Here is a 10,870-nt window from a genome sequence, read left to right as displayed (position 1 = left end):
AGTAGCGAGATGGGCCTGTAATCACCTATATTCTTGCGGTTACCTTTTTTAAAAAGTGGAATTACTTCAGCAATTTTCAATGAATTAGGGAACTTCCCTTTTTTAACACTTAAATTGAATATGTAACACAAGACATTTGTTTTAATATTAAAACAAAGATACTTTAAGAAGTAAGAAAACAATATTTTTTCGAAAATATTTTGAAAATTTAAGATACAAAAAATAAATATAACTGAATTAAAAAAAAAAAATAAATTTCTTTAATATTTTTCTAAGATTTACGGTCCAAAAAACTATTGTAAAATGAATTTGAAAATGTTCGCTTTTTGCTTTTTGAGAAGAAAAATATAGCTTATGTACAAAGTTAAACCTTTCTAAATTTTTAAATAAATTTTGGATTAGGTCCCACAAAGTATTGCTCCTATCCAATTTTTTGTCTAAAAACTTAAGACTTTATTTAGTTGTATTTTTATTTTTTATAGAACAAATATTTGTAGGTACTATTCTATGCTACCAGCTTAATTAATTTATTTTTTTAATTTTAATCATTTAAAGCGAGATTGCTTTTGTTATAAAGTTCCGTCAATGTCCACCATTTTGTTTTATTATTTTTTCACATCGGTTATTGTTAGTTTCAAGTCACCCCCTTTTTATTTTGAAAGTCAATAATAAAATTAAAAAGATTTGATAGGGTCACTGGGGTGTAAGTGGACCTTTTTTTTAAGAATTTTTTTTTTATTGTTTATTGTTATTTACCTGAGTAATTGGGCAGATGAGTTTACATATTTAAGAATTTTTTAACTTTTCAAAGATTTTTGTTATTTTTTGTCTCTAGCGCCAGCCATAAAAGGGCCTTATTTTTGTAATTTTTACTTGCTCAATAGGGCAAGTATTGGTTTCGTGTCAAAAAAAAAAATCGAGGTTTTAATCAAAACTAACATTACGATGATGGAGAAGCCCGAAAAAGTAGTTTTCGTCAAGACGTCCGTCGGTCTGTGCGTCGGTGCGTCGGTGCGTCGTCAAAAAAAGCTGTACATGAAGCTACAGGCTAAACGGGCGGACGGATTTTCTTGAAATTTGGTACAGATGATTTTTTTCCAATTTCCAAGGTTGGTTTTTTTTTGTTTTTTTATATCTCGCTTAGAACGTATACCTCTCATACAAAATTTTCGAGTTATTGCAAATTTCTCGAAAACGGCTCTAACGATTTTGATTAAATTTAACACACGTAATGCTGTATTTAGTTCTAACATAACTGCGTTTTTAGTTTTTCTCAAAAAATACGGATAGTGGAAATATGGTCTTTACATTTTTTTTAAATCGTGGATGTCGGCTCTTCCTTCCATTATGGAGTTATTGCAATTTTCTCAAAAATGGCTCTAATGATTTTAATAAAATTTTGCATACGTAATATTCAAAGTAATTGCAGTAAAAGTGCATTTTTGGTTTTTCTCAAAAAAGTCAAATAAAAAAAAATTTATTTAACTAGCATTTGGCCTCCATGCCAAATTCCCTTACATCAACCAAATTTCTTAAAAATGTATATAGAGGCAGCTCTTATAATCTACAAGTAAGCTAACATAAAAGTGCTTTGAACTGCAAGAGCAAGTACGTGCGGCCCCAGTCGTGCATTTTATTTTTTTTGCATATAACTCATATTGAGGTATTGTGAACTGGGGTGACTTTGTGTCAAATTTTAGATATTATAAATTATAATAAACATACTTTTTCTCTTAACGTAAAGAAAAAAAAAAATATGTATGGATGTCAGGAAACTCGAAAATCATATCTAAAAAACTGTTTATGGATAGGTTTTCGAGATATAATTTGTTGTCGTTTTTTTTTTAACATAATTTGTATTCGGCCTATATCTTAAGAAGGTAATAAACGATCAATCCGAACAGAAAACTGGCACCTGAAAGCTGAACAAATAAGCACCAAACACTGAAATAACTTTTTTGGATCACTCCAGATGTTTTAGTGCAATGCACAGTGTGTCGAGCCCATACAAAAGTTTATCATAAATACTTGCAGCTAAGTTTTTGGAGTGTTAATATCTTTTTTTGTGTTTTTATGGCAGGAATAGAAAAAAAATTACAAATTAACAAATTAAACAACCTATTACTTTTTTTTTTAGTATAATTTATGAAATTAACATTTATTGAAGAAGCCACTTGTGAGCAAAATTAATATACTTTTCGTAAGGTTTTTGGTGTGCTGAACTCGAATCCGAAGTCAGAAAAATTCTATCATATCACGTTTTTGAAATATTCCCATTAGAAAATCTGAAATGTCGTTTTTTAACAGTTTTTGAGGTTATGTTCTTGAACGTGGTGATTTATTTTAAATAAATTTGTGACAGTTTCTAAAAGAACTAAATGTTTTTTTAAAGTCCGTTTAAATCTTTTCAATATCTTTTTTCTACTTTGAGAAATCTTAAGTTGAAGTCAACTTGTTTTGTTTATCTTCTCTATACAAAAAATCGTATGTTTATTTGCGTTTCATAGCAAATCTCGAATAGTTTTTTGTCAATCGCTTTCAAATTTTGAAATAACGTTTTATTTGCATTTTCGTAAATTCTTATATCGGCGAGGTTGGTAAATACGCTATAATACACAGTAGAGCGTGGCCGGGTCAAGTAATTATATTAAAAATTTAGTATGTAGAAAAATATAATTTTTTTCTTGTTGAAAACAATATTTAAAATATTTTTAATTACATAAACTGCTTTTTGTTACTTGTGTATGGCTAAAAATTATTAAAAACATCGATTTTTTCATTTTTGTGATCCCCTTGAAGATGTTTCTCAAAAAATGAATTATTTTGAGTACTTGACTAGTAGCACATAAATGTGAATATCTCTGGTAATCGCAAACAGAAGCAGACCAAACTTTGCCAATATTAAGTATAGGCCTAAGGCAAAATAATATAAAAAAATTATCGATATGATTTTATATATATTTTTTTAAATTAAGTTTAAAAATTAATTTTTTTTTTTTTTGCCATTTATCAAAGAAATTTTAATAACTCATATATAGTTTTATAAATTTAATTTTTTTTTGTTATACGTTTTACAACAACACTCAAATAAACAAAATAACATTAACAAAATTTTTCAAACAACTAACAAACGTGAAATATACACTCTCAAAGATTCCCATAAATTCCTCAAAATATTTTCGATTTCCGAGGTACTCATGTTTCGGAGCTTATTTTAAATACATAACCTGGGTTATTTTCTAAGATAAATATGTTTTCATATGAGTTGACACTTCTAAATTATATTTTAATAGCAAAAATATTAATTTTTAACAAAAAAAAAGTGATTTATCATAAGGGGACGACACACTGTGCAATGTATCAAAACATTAAAAAAAAATCGATTAAGTTTTTGCCAAAAAAAATTTCTTAATGAAATAAAAAATATAAATCTTTCAAGTCCTTATAGTTTTATATTTTTATGTGCATTTGAAAATTTTTATTAAGTAATTTTTTCTAGATAATTAAATTTTTTAAATTAAAACATTGTAAAAAAATTAAGAAAAACTGTTCAAAAACCATAAAACCACTTAATGCAAGAAATATTTGCAAAAATTTAGAAAATATTAAAACAAATAGTAAATTTATTTTTATTTGAAACATTTTATAAAATTAGAAAATAGTTTTGGGATCTAAAACAAACGATATCATATGAGATTGTTTTTTTTAGAAAATATAGGTATAAAGTGATAAAGATAAAAACATACTCATAATTAAAACTTGTAAAGTGTATTTAAGAAAAATGGCTCAAAAACATCAAAAACTGTTGATTTTGAAAGTCCATATTTTATCCAATTTAAGCTGTATTTAATTTTTGTGACCATAATGTTGAAAGAAAAAGTATTTTCTTTTTTTCGTTACATGTTAAATATCATAAAAACTCAAAGGATAAAAATAGACTATTTAGTAAAAACATTGAAAATGTCATTTTTTTTCTCTTTTTTGAAAAGTTTTTCTTAAGTTTTTTAAAATTTTGAAAATTAAAAAAAGGCATCCAAAACCAACATGGTTTTATATATTTGTTTTGGTTGTTTTTTTAGTTTTTAAGTATGGTACAAATTTAAAATTACCATTTTCCCCATAAATATTTTTTAGAAATAAATATAAATATTTTTTAGAAGGCTATATTCAATTTAATTTTTTTTAGTCCGTAGACAATTAATGAAAGTATATGAACTAATTTGTTTTTCTTCCTCTAGCTCTCAACTACTTCTGCGAATTTATTTACAGATATGAAAAAAAAATTCCTAGTTCTGACTTCCAAAGTCCTTCTGTAAATTATAAGCACTCCTAAGATAAGTCCTATTTACGATTTAGACCAAACAAACCATGAATTTATTTTTTTTATGAAAAATGAGTTTCAAGCTAAATTGCAAAAAGAAGATGAAAAATGCTGACCTCATCCCAAACTCCATATCTACGAAAAACCTGACCTAGTTTGTTTTGTTCCTTTTGAGAATTCTCTCAGCAAAATGAGAAAAAAGTTTCCTGTGAAAAGCATTTTATCCCTTTGGGGAGCCGTCTATTTTGTAGACGGATGTTTATCTGCCGTCGGTCGTGGTGGTCGGTGGCCAGTCGTCTGTTTCAACCTCAAAACTTCATGTAATATCCAACATTAAAAATCCAGCAATGACCTATTGAAATACATATAACAACCAAGAAATTCGCATTGGGTAAACAAACTCAAACTTCAACGTCAGGAGAATGTCAAAATACAAAAACGAAAAGAAAAAACAAAAAAACAGAAACAAAAGGGCAAGAAAGACACAATAACACAAAAGCCAGGAAATACCAAAGATAAAAAGATAAACAATTTCATCTCTGCAATCGGTTTCTAACATCCGGATACCGACCGGATGGACAACATTTCGCAATGTCATGCCGCACAATATTCCATTCATATGGCAGAAAAAGCGATACAATATGACGACGAATCGTGATGTGGCATCTGCTGGGATACCCCAGGCCAACAAATAAATCAAAACCGAAATCACATTCTGTCAAAATAAGTCCCAATTGTTTTGACCTACATTCGCAGCACGTTACAGGATGTGTGTCGGTTGGACGACAGTCGTAGTCGGTATATAACCACACCTTTTGCCCTGCGCTGTTGTCGGTCTTTTGGTATATGTGTCGGTCGCACTCCCTAGGGTTTGACCGTGGACAGTTTTTCGTCCTGCTAATGACTTTAACGTCAGCATCATCAAAAATTGTATGGTGTTTTGTGTGTTAAAAAGAAGATTCCTTTTGTTCAGTAATTAGAAAGGGAGCGCGGTAAATGTGCCATTATTAACAATTACACTGTTTAATCCTGGTTAATGCCATTTAGCTATTACTTTTGCGGTAGCCTTGAAAACCACAAAGACCCCATTACGGTAAATTCAATTTACCCTTGGCATAGAGGAGGTTCTTTTATTTTTTGTATTTTGAATGCTTATTAACGTCCAAAGCAAAGTAAAATGTAGGTAAGCTATTCAGCTGATTTCCCCTGAGGGAACGTTTCTCTTTTTTTTTTTTTTTATTTTTTTTTTTTTGATAACAGGGACAAAAAGAAATAAAATTAACCTACAAAAAGTAAGTAGCTGAATTACATTAGGATCTAAAGGGAGCTGAATAAAATATTTAAACAAATACAGCGACGAAATGGTGCCTCGGAATAATGTTATTGTCATCATCACCATAAAAATGCTGAAACGGTGAAGAAGTATCTTCATGTATGCCGAAATTAAATACAAATATTTGCATGCAAACTACTTTCGCGCTTCATGACAGGTCCGGATGTAGAATTTTCTTCAAAATATTGAAAGGGGAAGAAAATGATCGTATGGTAGAAATAAAAGAATTCAAAAATTGGAAGTTGGTATTTAAATAACCAAGTTTTTTCAAAAGTCTCAGGAAAGTATTTTAATAACACTTTTTTCAACTAAAGTTTAACATAAGTTTTTAAATAACTTCTGTATTTGTTGTTAAAGGGCTACAAAATAACCAAGTTTTGATTCCAAGTTTCAAGTAAGTTTTTAAAAAACTCCTTTTTTTACACAAAAAGTTATTTTTAGGCTAGAATTTAACCACATTAGATCTTAGAATTGAAACGAGATTTTAAATAAATCACTTTTTTCATAAAAAGTGTTTATTGGTTTTAAATTATCCTATTATAAATCCTAAGTTTAGAATAAGTTTTTGAATAACCTCTTAATTTGTATTTTATGGGTTACAAAATAACCAAATTTTGATTCCAAGTTTCAAGTAAGTATTTGAATAACTCCTTTCTTTACACAAAAAGCTATATTTAGGTTAGAAATTAACCAAATTAGATCTTAAGGCCGTGTGTGAATTGCGTTAAATAGTTAAATCCGTGTTAAATTTTTGACACTATTGAGGTTAATAAAAAAATTTCAGCTGTATGGATTATTGTTTAAAATTTTTTCTGCCATGATACTCCTCTTTAATTAAAAAAAAAAAAAAACAAAACAAAACCATCTGCAAAAAAATTTAACTCAAATTTAACCAGGTCACAGAGCCCAATAAATTTTTAACAGCTGAAATTTTTTTATTCACCTCAATAGTGTCAAAAATTTAACACGAATTTAACTATTTAACGCAATTCACACACGGCCTAAGATTGAAACTAGATTTAAATGAAATTTGTTTAATGGCTTTAAATTAACCCATTATAAATCCTTAGTTGAAAGTAAGTTTTAAAATAACCTTTATTTTTATGTATAATGGGTTACAAAATAACCAAATTTGTATTTTAAGTTTCAAAAGTGTGCAAAAAGTCTTCATGAAAGATGAGTCTTTATTAAAAAACAGTTTTCATTTTGAATGCAAGTTGACGAAGGAAAAATTGTGCAAAAAAGAATTCATGGAAGATGATATTTTACTCTATAAAAAGTTCCCATTTTGAATATTTTTTATTTTATTTTAAATACAAAAATATTTAATTTACACTTTTAAATAAATTTTGAAAAATCCCCTCCTCCATTTTCCACTCCTGGCAAAAACTAGAATGCTATCTTATTTAATCCTAGAAAGCTACCAAGTCCATACAAAACGAGGGCACTTTAAAAATGCTTATATCCTATGAAACAGGAAAAAATGAAAATTTGTTTATTTTCTTCAAAAAAATAAAAAAAAAAAAAATAAAAAATCATCACAGACGAAGAAAATAGAAGACTAGAAGATTGGGACGTATATACTTAATCTATTTAAACAAAATACCTATGAAACTTTTTAATAATGCAAGTGTGTGTTTTTCACTTTTTCTATAGAACACTATATACCTACTATTAGTATAAAAGAAGGTATACGTTTACTCTAAGAGTAGAGGAGGTAAGTTCGTTAACTTTTCATTAATTCAATTGAATTAGTTTGAATGACTGTCTGCTTGTCTGCCGGAAAAAAATAAAGGAGCCATAATAGCCCAGTCAAATTATATTTGGTTGTATGGAGGTCTGAGAAATAATTCGCAACTGCAATTCGTACCTAAAATATGAAAGTACACTAGTACAGGAACTAAACCCCCCATTTTCCGAACAAATGTCTGGACGACTTTGGCCGCCATTTTGTTTTGAACAGTTTTGCGACTATCGCTTGTAGTTCGGCTAGTTTTGGTGTTAGAGAAAAATGTTATGAGACAAACTTGTAGTAAATTTTATTTCCCACAAAATATATTTTATAACTTTTTACTCTAAAACCCACCATTTAGGAATTATAATGATTTTCGTAAAATGCTATGGTCACTTTTTTTTTATATGCACCATAACTTTTTATTTTAAACTTTTATCAAAAAATTGTTGTTATAAAAATTGAAGAACTATTAATTAACTATGTTTTTCTCATATAAGGTTTTTTTCTCCGACGTACCGTTTCCTCACTAGAACAAAAAATCAATAAAAAAATTAGAAAAAAACAGGGTGAGGGGAGAGCAGGATAACTATGGCGCTGAGATTTGATAACTGTATTTTGTAGAAGGGTTCAATACAAGTATTTTTTACTTTGGGAGGGGGGGTCTATCTAACCCCGTTTAGGCAGGAGGGGAAATTTTCTAAAAAACAACCTAATATTTAAAAAAAATATTAAAAAAACAACGGCAACACTAAGAGCTATGAGAGATATTTTTTTCAAAAGCCACAATTAAACGCTTTATTTTAATTTTTAAATAGTGTTTTTAAAATTAATAGTTTTTGAAATAATTGATCTCAAAGTTAAAATTAGCGAAACAAATTAAAAAAAAAACACATTCAATACTATTTTTGTCATGACCATTAATTTCAATACAAAATTTACTATTAGGTACAATAAAACTACCTTGGCTGATTTTCTGTCAAACACTGAAAACCGTATATTTCATGATTTCTAGTTTTTGAGAAAATTAAAAAAAAAATACTTTTTTATCAGGTGTTCACTTATTTTTTTTTGCTATTTTGATAACTTTGGCCATCAACAAAAAAGTTGGCAATTTTCTGCTCCACTTAGGATACGAAAAGTCGTCAGGTAGTCGCCATTGCACTCAGAGAATTAAATTTTTTTTTTCCGTTTGCGGCTAAAGAATATCTTTTGCATCAAAAGAAAATCATTTGCTGCAATGTTAATACAATAGCCGCAATAGTTAATAGTTCACAGCAATTGTATTGCATTCGACCCAAATAGTAATTCCATAGCAGCAAACGTTATGCAAAACAACCCATTCGTTTGGAGGTCAATTTTCGTGTGTTCATTGCGGGAAACGAAAATACGTCCTACATCTAAACTCTTTGTTGTTTACTAGTAAATATTAATGTTTGCAACAAACGAATGAAGTCTTTGCGAAGCACCTTTCTAGAATGTTGTTTGTTTCAAAGAACTTTACTTTTGGTGTAAATATAGAATTCATTTACTGCAAATGAATAAAAAAATCTTGATCGTTTGTTTCATGGAATAAGAAAATTATTTTTCCGCAAGCGAATTATCAGTTTGTAGCAAACGAATGAATACTTTTCGAAGAACATTTTCAGAATGTTGTTTGTTTCAAAGAACTTTTCATTTGGGGTAAATATTCAATTCATTTACTACAAACGAATACAAAAATCTTGATCGTTTTTTTTTATGGAATAAGAAAATTATTTTTCCGCAAGCGAATCATCAGTTTGTAGCAAACGAATGAATACTTTTCGAACAACATTTTCAGAATGTTGTTTGTTTCAAAGAACTTTACATTTGGAGTAAATATTCAATTCATTTACTACAAACGAATACAAAACTCTTGAACGTTTTTTTTATGGAATAAGAAAATTATTTTCCCGCAAGCGAATCATCAGTTTGTAGCAAACGAATGAATACTTTTCGAAGAACATTTTTAGAATGTTGTTTGTTTCAAAGAACTTTACATTTGGAGTAAATATTCAATTCATTTACTACAAACGAATACAAAAATCTTGAACGTTTTTTTTCAAGAAATAAGAAAATTATTTTTCCGCAAGCGAATCATCAGTTTGTAGCAAACGAATGAATACTTTTCGAAGAACATTTTCAGAATGTTGTTTGTTTCAAAGAACTTTACATTTGGAGTAAATATTCAATTCATTTACTACAAACGAATACAAAAATCTTGATCGTTTTTTTCAAGAAATAAGAAAATTATTTTTCCGCAAGCGAATCATCAGTTTGTAGCAAACGAATGAATACTTTTCGAAGAACATTTTCAGAATGTTGTTTGTTTCAAAGAACTTTACATTTGGAGTAAATATTCAATTCATTTACTACAAACGAATACAAAAATCTTGATCGTTTTTTTTATGGAATAAGAAAATTATTTTTCCGCAAGCGAATCATCAGTTTGTAGCAAACGAATGAATACTTTTCGAAGAACATTTTCAGAATGTTGTTTGTTTCAAAGAACTTTACATTTGGAGTAAATATTCAATTCATTTACTACAAACGAATACAAAAATCTTGATCGTTTTTTTTTATGGAATAAGAAAATTATTTTTCCGCAAGCGAATCATCAGTTTGTAGCAAACGAATGAATACTTTTCGAACAACATTTTCAGAATGTTGTTTGTTTCAAAGAACTTTACATTTGGAGTAAATATTCAATTCATTTACTACAAACGAATACAAAAATCTTGAACGTTTTTTTTATGGAATAAGAAAATTATTTTCCCGCAAGCGAATCATCAGTTTGTAGCAAACGAATGAATACTTTTCGAAGAACATTTTTAGAATGTTGTTTGTTTCAAAGAACTTTACATTTGGAGTAAATATTCAATTCATTTACTACAAACGAATACAAAAATCTTGAACGTTTTTTTTCAAGAAATAAGAAAATTATTTTTCCGCAAGCGAATCATCAGTTTGTAGCAAACGAATGAATACTTTTCGAAGAACATTTTCAGAATGTTGTTTGTTTCAAAGAACTTTACATTTGGAGTAAATATTCAATTCATTTACTACAAACGAATACAAAAATCTTGATCGTTTTTTTCAAGAAATAAGAAAATTATTTTTCCGCAAGCGAATCATCAGTTTGTAGCAAACGAATGAATACTTTTCGAAGAACATTTTCAGAATGTTGTTTGTTTCAAAGAACTTTACATTTGGAGTAAATATTCAATTCATTTACTACAAACGAATACAAAAATCTTGAACGTTTTTTTTATGGAATAAGAAAATTATTTTCCCGCAAGCGAATCATCAGTTTGTAGCAAACGAATGAATACTTTTCGAAGAACATTTTCAGAATGTTGTTTGTTTCAAAGAACTTTACATTTGGAGTAAATATTCAATTCATTTACTACAAACGAATACAAAAATCTGGATCGTTTTTTTTATGGAATAAGAAAATTATTTT

This window comes from Episyrphus balteatus, chromosome 1, assembly GCF_945859705.1.
Source record: "Episyrphus balteatus chromosome 1, idEpiBalt1.1, whole genome shotgun sequence".
Taxonomy (NCBI): Eukaryota; Metazoa; Arthropoda; class Insecta; order Diptera; family Syrphidae; genus Episyrphus; species Episyrphus balteatus.
The sequence above is the reverse complement of the archived record's forward strand: the minus strand, read 5'-3'. Positions refer to the sequence as shown.